This window comes from Myodes glareolus, chromosome 1, assembly GCF_982192425.1.
Source record: "Myodes glareolus chromosome 1, mMyoGla1.1, whole genome shotgun sequence".
Lineage (NCBI taxonomy): Eukaryota > Metazoa > Chordata > Mammalia > Rodentia > Cricetidae > Myodes > Myodes glareolus.
In genome coordinates this window covers 73,481,674-73,495,560 of record NC_142026.1, presented here as the reverse complement: position 1 = coordinate 73,495,560, position 13,887 = coordinate 73,481,674, and the positions used below count along the sequence as shown (strand labels likewise).

Genomic DNA, 13,887 nt, shown 5'->3' with positions numbered 1-13,887 from the left:
GTGGATTTATAACTCAGTGTTATAGTACAAGGCATGGATGCTATTCTGTTGAACATATCTAATATGACATAAGAAAACAGTAATGAAGCACAATTAATAAAAACCCAGAGACAGAATTTGGGGTTCAACTTCAAGGTCAAAAAAGCAAAACAGCCAGCCACTGGCTCTTACATCTACCTCAGCCTGAAATGATGATGCTGCCTCCAGGAATCTCAGAATGGAACTGTGTCTAAGGCCTGTCTTCTCCTCTTTTATATTTCTCCCTAGTGCTAGTATTAAAGGTGTTCACCATTACTGCATGTTTTCTATGACAAACTAGCGCGGCTTCTGGGAATAAAGGAGTGTGCCACCAAGCCTTGGATGTAAGGCTTGTCAGTCTGGATATTTTACTCCAAACTTTAGGCAAGCTTTATTTATTAAAACACAATGTACCATCTCTACACATTCGTGCCACTGCTGCTCCAGTAGGCATATGGAGCCTTTCCAGTAGGTATTATAGGTCATAGTCTTCTCAAATGGTAGGATTGTTGTTGACTTTCCTCGCTTAGCAGTTTACACAACATATTCTGGATTATGAATCTAGTGAAAATAGGAAAATTCCAGCTCATTTTCAGTTTGATTTCTTAATGATCTACAATCAAAGTTCATAATATCTTCATTTTTGATGAGAAACCAAAATTTATGACAGTACCTTGTACCATTGTTTCGGGTGCTTCTGGGTTCCTATTGACTGACAATTCTGACTCCAATATTCCTGATCCTGAAAGTTCTGTTTAATAACTGGTTGCTTCTGGGATTTATTCATCTATTCAATTATTCACTATTTCAGTTCTTTTTAAATTTTATTTAAGTAGATGATAAAATACTGTGTTTCTACAGAGCTTTTCAGTTAAGCCTTAATTTTCTTAACCCACTCTATAGACTTTTTCTCAAAGTGAGGATTGAAAGTCAGATTGTAAAAGTCCTCCAAATCACCATATAGATTCCTAAAGCATCCTGTAAAGAAAGGGAATTAGCATAATCCTACCCTATGGAAAGAGCAAGGAGTTTATGGTCTACTTGAGGTTGAATAGTTTTATGCTATCCTTTTCTTAAATGGAAGGTAGTGACTTTCCTCCAGTGATCATTAGCGCCTGGAATGTTAAAACAGAATCTGCAGTTGATGAAGAGAAGCTGTGATCAACTGGTTAGGGGTGGATAGAAAGCATTGGTGAGGTTTAGATGAAGAAGATTGATAAATAGGAGGAGCCTTCTCTAACAATAAGGAAGTCAGAGCAACAAACTTACAGGAAACTAAAGCACAACCCTGGCCATGAGATGGGTGAACTTCCTTCAGTGAGTCAGTTATGTCTTGTCAGCATTACCAGAAACCTCCTTCTCCTATGATCTTATGTCTTGTAATTGTCCTATTTACACCTTAGCCAACCAAGGAATAGTGTGGTCTTTAGTTCTTGTTTCCCTCCTATTACTGCCATTAACTCTATAAAATTCTGTCCTGAGAGATGTCCCTGTTGCTGTCTCCTGGTTGCTGTACTAACTTTGAAAGACTACTCTCTAACCTGTTGACTACAAGTTGCTCAGGGCACTCCAGGATTCTAGTTTTTGTGAAACCTCACCTATTCTTTCATTGAATTTAGTGATTCAGCTGCCTTTTAGTTCTTTTTGTTCCTGTAACAAACCCGACTTTGGTGGTCTCCTCACTTTAATCTATCGTATGTTCCCTATCTAGCATGAACAGATGTTTTTTCATAGCTCCCAATGAATAGTTTCATTCATTGGGCTTGCCTGTTAATTTTCCCATGCTGACATATGGAGTTACAGTGTGTGTGTACATCCTGGAGAGATCTTTAACGTCATGCCTAAATTGAGAACACTAAATACATATGAGTATTATCCTTCTAAGTTATTACTGTAACTCCCTGAGACCATGATGAGTTCTTATTGGAATATATTGGTACACAATTCAATGTCTACCATAGTTTTCTTTTCTGTACCTGGGCATTTCCTTTTAGCCCCTCTAGCATTTTGTGGCACGGAAAACAGTATCATCATCATCAGAGGATGAGCAGGTAAAGTTACCTGATGCTGAACTTACATCTTCCAAAATTATCAGCTAAGTTAACCAGGTTTCTTTATAAGGATAGAGTGTCAATGGTCAAGTTATGAAACAGAAAGTGAGCAGATACATATTTAAGGGTAAAATGAAGCTTGAGATTGGTATTTTTGTTGTAAATCAACAGATATTGAGATGAAGCTAATACCTTAGTTTATCTGTATGAGTTGCTGACTGTTCTCCTGCCAGGAGTGGGTACAGTGTGACTTTTTTTTTTTGAACGTAATTTTATTAAATTATAAAAGTTTCCATTTACGCCCCTCTTCCCGAAGCCCTCCCACTCCCCCCTCCCTCTCCTCCTCCCTCTTTGTCCCTAAGGGCAGTCAGGGTTTCAAGCCCTGTGGGAAGTTCAAGTTCCTCCCCCCTCCCTCCAGGTCCAGGAAGGTGAGTATCCAAACAGACTGGATCCCAAAAATCCAGTATATGCAGAGGAAACTAGTCCCAGTGTCATTGTCAATGGCTTCTCAGAAAGAGTCCAGGCCAGCCACATTCAGAGAATCCAGCCACATTCAGAGAATCTGGTTGGATCACGTGCTCGTTCAGTTGCAGTCCAACTGGCCTTGGTAAACTCTCATTAGATCCGACCCCTTGGATCAGTGGGTAATAGCATCCCTCGCAGTCCTTCGTCATTTTCTTCCTCCTTCTGCTCCTCATTTGGATCTTGGGGGGCTCAGTCCGGTGCTCCAATGTGGGTTTCCGTCTGTATCGCCATCCAACGCCAGATGAAGGATCTATGGTGATAAGCAAAATATTCATCAGAATGGTTATGGGCCAAGGCCGGTTCAGGCACCCTCTCCTCTGTCCAGAGAACAATCTGGGGATCTCTCCTTGGACCTGGGATCCCATATATAATCAAGTTTCCTGTAAACTCTAAAATGACTCCCTTAGTTGAAATATATTCTTCCCTGATCCCATATTCATCCTTCCTCCCTTCCCCCCATCCCGGTCAACCAAGCTTTCTCCATTCCTCCCCTACTCCCTTCTCTCTAACCCTCTCCTCTTCCAACAACCCTCCCACCCCCCCATGCACCCAAGGTTACCTGGGACTCTTGACTATTTCCTACCTCCTGGCGGATAGCTAAATAATCTTCATCAGGTTCTTCTTCTTATTTAGCTTCTCTAGGATCACGAATAATAGGCTCAAAGACCTTTAATTATGGTTAGAATCCACTTATGAGTGAATACATACCGTGTTCCTCTTTTTGGGTCTGGCTTACCTCACTCAGTAAAGCGTTTTCTATGTCCATCCATTTGCATGCAAAAGTCAAGATGTCATTGTTTTTTACCGCTGAGTAAAACTCTAATGTTTATATGTTCCACACCTTTTTTAACCATTCTTCTATTGAGGGGGACCTAGGCTGTTTCCAGGTTCTGGCTATTACAAATAGTGCTGCTATGAACATAGTTGAACAAACGCTTTTGTAGTATGTTCGGGAATCTCTAGGGTATATTCCCAAGAGAGGAATTGCTGGGTCCTGAGGGAGGCTGACTCCCAGTTTCCTGAGAAACCGCCACACTGATTTCCACAGTGGCTGCACAAGTTTGCATTCCCACAAACAATGGATGAGTGTTCCCCTCATTCCACATCCTCTCCAGCATAGGCTATCATTGGTGTTTTTAACTTTAGCTATTCTGACAGGTGTAAGATGGTATCTCAAAGTGGTTTTGATTTGCATTTCCCTGATTGCTAAGGAGGTTGAGCATGACCTTAAGTGTCTTCTGGCCATTCGAAGTTCATCTGTTGTGAATTCTCTGTTAAGTTCAGTACCCCATTTTTTAATTGGGTTAATTAGAGTTTTAGTGTCTAGTTTCTTGAGTTCTTTGTATATTCTGGAGATCAGACCTTTGTCTGATGAGGGGTTGGTGAAGATCTTCTCCCAGTCAGAAGGCAGCCTTTTTGTCTTACTGACAGTGTCCTTTGCTTTACAGAAGCTTCTCAATTTCAGCAGGTCCCATTTATTCATTGTTTCTCTTATTGTCTGTGCTACTGGGGTCCTACTTAGGAAGTGGCCTCCTGTGCCTATATCTTGTAGACTACCTCCCACTTTCTCTTTTATCAGGTTCAAAGTGGACAGATTGATGTTGATGTCTTTAATCCATTTGGACTTGAGTTTTGTGCATGGTGATAGATATGGATCTATTTTCATTCTTCTACAGGTTGACATCCAGTTATGCCAGCACCATTTGTTAAAGACGCTTTCCTTCTTCCATTGTATACCTTTAGCTCCCTTGTCAAAAATTAGGTGTTCATAGGTTTGAGGGTTAGTATCTGGGTCTTCTATTCGATTCCATAGGTCGACTTCTCTGTTCTTATGCCAATACCAAGCTGTTTTCAATACTGTAGCTCTGTAATAGAGTTTGAAGTCAGGGATAGTAATGCCTCCAGAAGTTCCTTTATTTTATAAGATTGTTTTGGCTATCCTGGGTTTTTGTTTTTCCATATAAACTTGATTATTGTTCTCTCAAGGTCTGTGAAGAAGTTTGATGGAATTTTGATGGGGATTGCATTGAATCTATAGATTGCTTTTGGTAGAATTGCCATTTTTACTATGTTGATTCTCCCAATCCAAGAGCATGGGAGGTCTTTCCATTTTCTGGTATCCTCCTCAATTTCTCTTTTCAAAGGCTTAAAGTTCTTGTCAAATAGGTCTTTCACATCCTTGGTTAGAGTAACCCCAAGATATTTTATGGTGTTTGTGGCTATCATGAAAGGTGATGTTTCTCTGATTTCCCTCTCCGTTTCTTTATCCTTTGTGTATAGGAGTGCCACTGATTTTTTGGAGTTGATCTTGTATCCTGCCACGTTACTAAAGGTGTTTATCAGCTGTAGGAGTTCTTTGGTAGAGTTTTTGGGGTCGCTTATGTACACTATCATATCGTCAGCAAATAACGAAAGTTTCACTTCATCCTTTCCAATTCGAATCCCCTTGATCCCCTTATGTTGTCTTATTGCTATTGCTAGAAATACAAGCACTATATTGAAGAGGTATGGAGAGAGTGGACAGCCTTGTCGTGTTCCTCATTTTAGTGGAAAGGCTTTGAGTTTCTCTCCATTCAATTTGATGTTAGCTGTCGACTTGCTGTATATTGCTTTTATTATATTTAGGTATGATCCTTGTATCCCCAGTCTCTCCAACACCTTTATCATAAATGGGTGTTGAATTTTGTCAAATGCTTTTTCACCATCCAATGAAATGATCATATGTTTTTTTTCTTTCAGTTTATTTATATGATGGATTACATTGATAGATTTGCGTATGTTGAACCATCCCTGCATCTCTGGGATGAAGCCTACTTGATCATAATGAATAATTTTTCTAATGTGTTCTTGGATTCGGTTTGCCAGTATTTTATTGAGAATTTTAGCATCGATGTTCATGAGTGAGATTGGCCTGTAATTCTCTTTCTTGGTTGTGTCTTTGTGTGGTTTTGGTATTGGGGTGACTGTAGCTTCATAAAAGGAGTTTGGCAGTGACTTTTCTTTTTCTATATTGTAGAATACATTAAGGAGTATAGGTATTAGTTCTTCATGGAAGTTCTGGTAGAATTCTGCATTGAAACCATCTGGTCCTGGGCTTTTTTTGGTAGGGAGATTTTTGATAACAGCTTCTAGTTCTTCACGACTAACAGGTCTATTTAGATTGTTCACCTGTTCTTGGTTCAACTTTGGTATATGGTACTTATCTAAAAAAATGTGCATTTCTTTTACATTTTCCAACTTTGTGGCATATAAACTTTCGTAGTAAGATCTAATGATTCTATGAATTTCCTCTGTGTCTGTGGTTATGTCCCCCTTTTCATTTCTGATCCTATTAATTTGCAAGTTCTCTCTCTGCCGTTTGATTAGTTTGGATAGGGGTTTGCCAATCTTGTTAATTTTCTCCAAGAACCAGCTTTTTGCTTCATTGATTCTTTGAATTGTTTTCTGTGTTTCTATTTTGTTGATTTCAGCCCTCAGTTTGATTATTTCCAGTCTTCTACTCCTCCTGGGTAAATCAGCTTCTTTTTTTTCTAGAGCTTTCAAGTGTGTTGTTAAGTCTCCAATGTGTGCTTTCTTCGTTTTCTTTAGGTGGGCACTTAGTGCTATGAACTTTCCTCTTAGCACTGCTTTCATTGTGTCCCATAGGTTTGAATGCGTTGTGTCTTTGTTTTCATTATATTCAAGGAAGACTTTAATTTCTTTCTTTATTTCTTCCTTGACCCAGGGGTGATTTAGTAGTTGACTGTTCAACTTCCATGAGTTTGTTGGCTTCCTGGGGGTACCATTGTTGTTGAATTCTAATTTTAATCCATGGTGATCTGACAAGACACAGGTGGTTACTCATATTTTTTTGTATCTGTGGAAGTTTGCTTTGTTACCAAGTACGTGGTCAATTTTCGAGAAGGTTCCATGAGCTGCAGAGAAGACGGTATACTCTTTCCTATTTGGGTGGAGTGTTCTATAGATGTCTGTTAAGTCCATTTGATTCAGTACCTCCAATAAATCTCTTATTTTTCTGTTAGGTTTCTGTCTGATTGACCTGTCCATTGGTGAGAGAGGAGTGTTGAAGTCTCCTACTATTAGTGTGTGTGGTTTGATGACTGCCTTGAGTTCTAGAAGAGTTTCTTTTACATATGTGGGTGCCTTTATATTAGGGGCATAGATATTCAAGATTAAGACTTCTTCCTGATGAATTGTTCCTGTTATGAGTATGAAATGTCCTTCTCCATCTCTTCTGATTGATTTTAGTTTGAAGTCGATTTTGTTAGCTATTAGAATGGCCACACCCGCTTGTTTCTTAGGTCCATTTGCTTGGAAAACCTTTTCCCAACCCTTTACTCTGAGTAGGTGTCTGTCTTTGTGGTTGAGGTGTGTTTCTTGTAGACAGCAGAATTTTGGATCCTGTTTTCGTATCCAATCTCTAAGTCTGTGCCTCTTTATAGGTGAGTTGAGACCATTGATATTAAGTGATATTAATGACCAGTGATCGATGGCTCTGGTCATTTTTTTGGGTAGTAGCGTGTATGTGTTTTCCTTCTTTGAGTTGTGCTTGTGAAGGGTCACTAGATGTCTGAGTTAATGTAGGCAGTGTTGGGAATGTTGGATTCCTTGGGTTGTGATTTTCCTTCTAGTATTCTCTGTAAGGCTGGATTAGTAGCTACGTATTGTTTAAATTTGTTTTTATCCTGGAATATTTTGTTTTCTCCGTTGATAGTGAACAATAGCTTGACTGGGTAAAGTAGTCTGGGTTTGCATCCATTGTGTCTTAGTTTCTGCATTACCTCTATCCAGGACCTTCTGGCTTTCATGGTTTCCATCAAGAAGTCTGGTGTAAGTCTAATAGGTTTACCTTTATAAGTTACTTGACCTTTTTCCTTTGCAGCTCTCAATATCCTTTCTTTAGTCTGAATGCTTTGTGTTTTGATTATTATATGACGAGGGGATGTTTTTTTCTGATCCAGTCTATTCGGTGTTCTGTATGCTTCTTGAACCTTCATAGGAATATCGTTCTTTAGGATGGGAAAGTTTTCTTCTATAATTTTGTTGAGTATATTTTCTGGACCTTTGAAATGCAATTCTTCTCCTTCTTCTACTCCTATTATTCTTAGATTTGGTTTTTTTATTGTGTCCCACAGTTCCTGAATGTTTTGTGATGAGAATTTGTTGGATTTGCTGTTTTCTTTGGTCAGAGTGTTTAATTTCTCTATGGTGTCTTCAGAGTCTGAGATTCTTTCTTCTATCTCTTTTATTCTATTGGTTAAGCTTGTTTCTGAAGTCTCTGTTCATTTACCCAGATTTTCCATAGCCAGCCGGCCCTCGGTTTGTGATTTCTTCATTGACTCCTTTTCAGTTTTCAAATCTTGAACTGTTTCTATTACCTGTTTGATTGTTTTTTCTTGGTTTCCCAGAATTTCATTTATGGATTTACTCATTTCTTCAAACTTTTTGGTATATTTCTCTTCCATTTCTTTACTCATTTCCTCAATTTTTTTGTTATACTTATCTTCCATTTCTTTACAGCAGATTTTCACCTCCTGTTTAAGTTCCTCTATTATTTTCATAAAGAAGCGCTTAGAGTCGATTTCTTCTATTTCTTCTGGAGTAGGGTGTTCAATTCTTCTAGTTTCGAGCTCCCTGGATTCTGGCGATGTCATGTTGCCTTTCAGGTTGTTGGAGGAATTCTTGCATTGGCGCCTGCAAATCTCCTCCACTCTGGATGAAACTCCTCAGCACTCTTTGGATAGAACTCCTCAGCACTCTCTGGGTAGGACTTCACAGCACTCTCTGGATAGAGCTCCTCAGCCCTCTCTGGGAAGAACTCCTCAGCAGTGCAACAGGGCTAGCTGGTCTTCCCAGGACCCAGGAGACAAAGGGCCCGCAGCAGTGGGGGGAGGGGAGGGGTCCCTTGGAACACCGAAGACCCTGCCGAAGAAGCTGAGGGGGGAAGGGCTGTGCTCCCTTCCCGGACAGGCAGGCAGGCTGCCCAGGCTAGCACCCACTCACCTCTCTGGGAAGAGCGCCTCAGCAGTGCAACTGGGCTAGCTGGTCTTCCCAGGATCCGGGAGGCAAAGGGCCCGCAGCAGTGGGGGGGAGGGGAGGGGTCCCTTGGAACACCAAAGACCCTGCTGCAGAAGCTGGGGGGGCTGTGCTCTCTTCCCGGGCAGGCAGGCTGCCCAGGTGAGCACCCACTCACCTCTCTGGGAAGAACCTACAGTGTGACTTTTAAACTGAAACTGTGTAATTGGACTTCCCTTCGGACTGTTGTCTCACAAATAATTACATGTAGAGACTTATTATTAACTATGCAAGCTCGATCATACCTTAGGCGTGTCCCACTAGTTCTTGTAACTTAAATTAACCCTTATTTTTGTTAATCTACATATTACCACAAGAATTTTCTCTCTCTCCCATTATGTGTGTTCAGCTTATTCCACATCTTGATGTTATCTCCCGTATTCCTCAATTATTTCCTTTTCATCTCTTTGCCTTGAAGTCCAGCCTATCTCTCCTGCCTACGTTTTGGCTGTTCGAGTTTTTATTATACCCATCATAGTAATACATCTTCACACAGTGCACAAATGTCCCACACCATTTCCCAATTTTGTCTAAATAAAAGGAAAGGCTTTCAATTCTAACACAATAAAATTATGTACAATAAGAACAACTATCAAGGAAGAATTACATTCACAACATCCAGTCTACTTGTATTTGAAAAATTTGGAGAAATTGCTCTATTATCTCTCTTTTCTTGATGAGTATAAAGTTTTTTGGTTTTTTTTTGTCATGAATAATTTTATTAAAGCAAAGAGTCCCATGAAGGGCTGTGGTGTATATGTATATGTTGGATGTATGTCACTAGTATTTCAGGCAAGGAAAGTGAGGTTTAAAGTTCAAGGAACTCCAACAATGACATAGAAGACCAGACGTGAAGCCAAAATTTGAAGTGCAGTCTGGGTCACCTGTGGCTGGTCCGAAGTATGACTCCACCCAATTGGTAGAAGAGCTTTCTCTTGACACCTTGACTTAAGAGTCTTTGTTTAGAGAGTTTCTAAGGAATTTTCTTCAAGAATTGTCAATTGCTGATGTTCTGATTTCTCTGTCAACCCCTGAAATCTTGTACAATCTGCACAGGTTATTTGAAGTACTTCCTTTGTGAGTTGAAGGGGATCAGGGGAGACTCTACCTTTATATTGCTCTCCATATTGTAATATCTCAAACTTGTCTTTTCCTCTGAATGCATTTTAATGACTCTAGGTACATCACAATAGAAAGCACATAATAGACCTCTGCTGGAAAACTCAGGGCCAATAAACACAATTATAAATATGAGGCAGCAAACATTTATGAGTTCTGAAGCTCTTCTTCACAATGTACTCTTAGAATTGTTTCTCCTGACACTGGTGACACAGAGGAAAAATTTTTCTTTTGAAAGTTTCTACCCATGTAAAGGTTGGTAAGAGGTGAAATGTGTTTTAGGAATCAGAGTCATACTCTTGTACAATACCAGCTTCCAAAATAAAGTTCTGAGGTCTTTGCTTGGCTCCCTCGGTTCTCTTTACAGCAAGATGATGACCAAAGTTTGTTTCTGAATCATGAGATTTTTTTTCTTTTTCGTTTTTTAAATTTATTTATTCATTTATTAAAAATTTCCACCTCCTCCCTGCCTTCCTTTTCCCTCCCCTTCTCTCCTCCCCCTCCCTTTCTAGTCCTAAGAGCAATCAGGTTTCCATGCCCTGTGGGAAGTCCAAGGTCTTCCCCCCTCCATCCAGGTCTATAAAGGTAAGCATCTAAACAAACCAGGTTCCCACAAAGTCAGTCCATGCAGTAAAATCGAAATTCAGTGCCATTGTCCTTGGCTTCTCAGTCAGCATTCATTGCCAGCCACATTCAGAGTGTCCAGTTTGATCACATGCTCCATCACTCCCAGTCCAGCTGGCCTAGGTGAGCTCCCATTCCAACCGTCCCAGTTTCTCAGTGGGTGGACACACCCCTCATGGTCCTGACTTCCTTGCTCATGTTCTCCCTCCTTCTGCTCCTCATTTGGACCTTGGGAGCTAAGTCCAGTGCTCCAATCTGGGTCTCTGTCTCTATCTCCATCGATCGCCAAAAGAAGGTTCTATGGTGATATGTAAGATAATCATCAGTGTGGCTATGGGACCAGGCCAGTTCTGGCACCCTCTCCTCTGCTTCCAAAGGAACAATCTGGGGACTTCTCCAAGGACCTGGGAACCCCTCTAAAATCAAGTCTCTTGCAAACCCTAAAATGGCTCCATTAATTAAGATATTTACTTCCCTGCTTCCATATCCATCCTTCCTCCATCCCACCCATCCCATTCCCCCAAGCTTTCCCCAAATCTCCCCTTCTCCCCTCTCTCTACCCATCTCCCCTTACATCCTTCCTCCGCCCCCTATGCACCCAAGTTTTGCCTGGCAATCTTGTCTACTTCCAATATCCAGGATGATAACTATATGATTTTCTTTAGTTTCACATTCTTATTTAGCTTCTCTAGGATCGCGAATTATAGGCTCGAAGTACTCTATGTATGTACTCACTCATAAGTGACTAGAATCCACTTATGAGTGAGTACATACCATAGAGTATAAAGTTTTGTAGCTAACCTGTCTTCTATTATAACTCATATTACCATCCTAAAAATATCTTTTTAGACTTAAAATATCTTCTTAGATAAACAACTTAAGTTTTTATGTATTTCAATCTTATAAGCTTTTCAACTTTTATGTAAGTTATTTTTTCTGAATTCACTAGCAAGGAAAACTATATGTATAACTATATAGTTTTCAATCCTCATTAGACACAGAAGAAGAGTAAAATATTACCTGAGTAAACAGAAAGTGCCAGGGAAAGAACTCGAAAACTATAAAAATAATTGAGATATCTGACTTCTTAGACAGTCACCCCAAGATCCCTTTACAATATTGGGGCATCCATCCTCAGCTGACAGGTTTAGAATATCTGACAGACTTTTCTGTGAAACAGGAAGTTTGAAGAACCATCCTATTTTCTGTTAGCAAATTTTGGTAGTTGCCTTCTTTTGTGCCCTGCTTGTCCAGTTTGGATAGCACACTGTCAGAAGATGAGACAACAGCTTTCTTACCCAGTGGATATCTTGTTACAATGAAGCCCAAACTCCATATGGCGGTTCTTCATTGCTCTTCATCGCTTTTGGAAGTAAACTGGTTCTTCCATGAGCAGACATGCCTCACTGTCATAAAAAGCCTTAGATTATTAAAATATCTTAAATGAAAAAAATCTTAAATGACATATTCTGTAGATTTATGAAGTGTTTGAAGACCAACTATCCATCTAAAATATGTCTTTGTTTAACTTTCAGACATATTTAATATGACTACAAGTCTGATTATTATATATGGTTAACTATTAACCTGTATTTCTTAATTATTCATTACATTTTTAAATGTGTTGCATAGATAAAATACCTTAAAGAAGAGTAGAAATATATACACAACATAGCAAGGCAATTTTAAATTTGTATCAATATATAAAAGTCCATACCAATGTAAAATATTTGAGACTAATATTTGATTTTTAGTCCAAATGTATATTCACTAATCTACCATTTTATCTTATTATTACCATATAATGCCTTTTTTCTTTTCCAAAAGAGATCTTTGAATACACCTCCCTTGCTTAATTTCCTCCCTTACCATGACCAGTAACAATTTACATCCAACCCTCAAAATAATGACAAACATCCACAAACCACTGAATGACCAGAAACTACCTACTTCACCTCTTGGAAATACAGGTTCTCTAGATGGCTTCCTGTTGTCTGAGGATGATGGATCTTTAGGAGACCCTAAGAAAATTAAGACAGTGGTCAAGTCCTGAGAGAACTAGCTATTGTCTATCTCAGTATGATGGGAAAACGTAGGGTTGTCAGAAATATGACTTGAGTTGTCCGTGAAGCTGAACCCTCTCACCAAGCAGATTTGAAGTTGTTCTGAAAGCAGAATTTAGAGGAAACTGCAACAGAGGCAGTCTGAAAGGCTGGATTGCCTGTGACACTTCTCTTTTGGTGTCTTATCTTTTTGTTTTAAAAACACACAAACCTTAAACCTATCTTGAATACATGGTGCTGGCTGACTCAAGCCATCGGGCAGTGGCCACCTGAGACTGTGGGAAGAAGAAGCGACATCTGGTTCCATGTTTGCTACTTTTTAAAATCTTATGGGGCACTATGTGGAAATACTTACCCCCACAATGGACGCCATTTGTAAGGAGTCTTTCTCTGACCTATTATCCAGCCTCCCAATAATGACACAAAGACTTTTATCAATTATGAAAAATCAGCATATAGGTTAGACTTGTTTCTATTTAGTTCTTAGAGCTTAACTTACCTATTTTATTTATCCATGTCATGTCACATGGTTCAGTTACCTCTTCTTCATTATGTACCTCTGACTTGTTGTGAGTCTTCTAGAATCTCTATGGTACAATCTGCTTGCTTAGATCCTTCTCCCTTTCTTCTCCCCGCAGAAGTCTTGCCTGTCTCTCCTACCTAGCTATCATGGCATAACCTTTCTTCCCTTCTAGATCCAGTGTCCTGTCAGTGTCTAGTGTCTGACTGGTGTCTCTTCCTTTCTTCTTCTCAGAGTTCCCTCTCTGCCCTGATGTCCCACCTATACCTCCTGCCAGCTATTGGCCTTTCAGCCTTATTTACACCAATCAAAGCAAAACTTTGTCACACTGTGTATAAATATCCCACAACAAAACTGATACCTACACATGAAACAATAAACCTGTGGATAAATGTAGGAATTAACCTATTTTATTGTCAATGTGGGCAGCAGACAGAAACATTAAGTATCTGTAGAGCCTGTTTACAGATATAACACAGAGCATACATAGCTACCAACAGTCTTGGAGCCCTGACCCTAACTCAGACACCATGAAGGAAAAAGTCTCCCTGCAATGATTCTTCCCAAGGATACGTTCAGGGACTGAACAACGTTAGTCTTTTTTCTTGAATATGGAACTGTTTGAATTTTAGGAACTTACATTTTGGGGAAGTTTTCAGTTTTGTTTTTCAGCTCCAAATTTTCATGACCTTTACAGTTTAGATGCAATGTTTTATCCATCTGCAAAACAGGAGAGCAGAGAGGGGTCCTTTAACCATAACATTTACATATCCAAACCCTTCTGCCATGCCAACTGCATTGTAAAACTTTCTGAAGGTTAATCATTTCTTGTCAATCCAAATCACGAGCAATCATGAACTTATGAATATGGTGAAAATGACACAGATATTAG

At 39.6% G+C, this 13,887-nt stretch overlaps 1 protein-coding gene and 1 long non-coding RNA gene across 3 annotated transcripts in view; one reads left to right on the top strand and one right to left on the bottom strand.

Annotated features, from left to right (window-relative positions):
* LOC148123461 (leukocyte immunoglobulin-like receptor subfamily B member 3) overlaps positions 1-13,887 on the top strand; it is a 195,635-nt gene that overhangs the window by 125,227 nt on the left and 56,521 nt on the right. The window lies entirely within an intron of this gene.
* Positions 10,271-12,579, bottom strand: LOC148123463 (uncharacterized). Its single transcript, XR_015734817.1, has 3 exons — positions 12,363-12,579; positions 11,711-11,818; positions 10,271-10,710 (listed from the first exon to the last, which is right to left on the bottom strand). It is a non-coding gene; the product is annotated as an uncharacterized LOC148123463 (long non-coding RNA).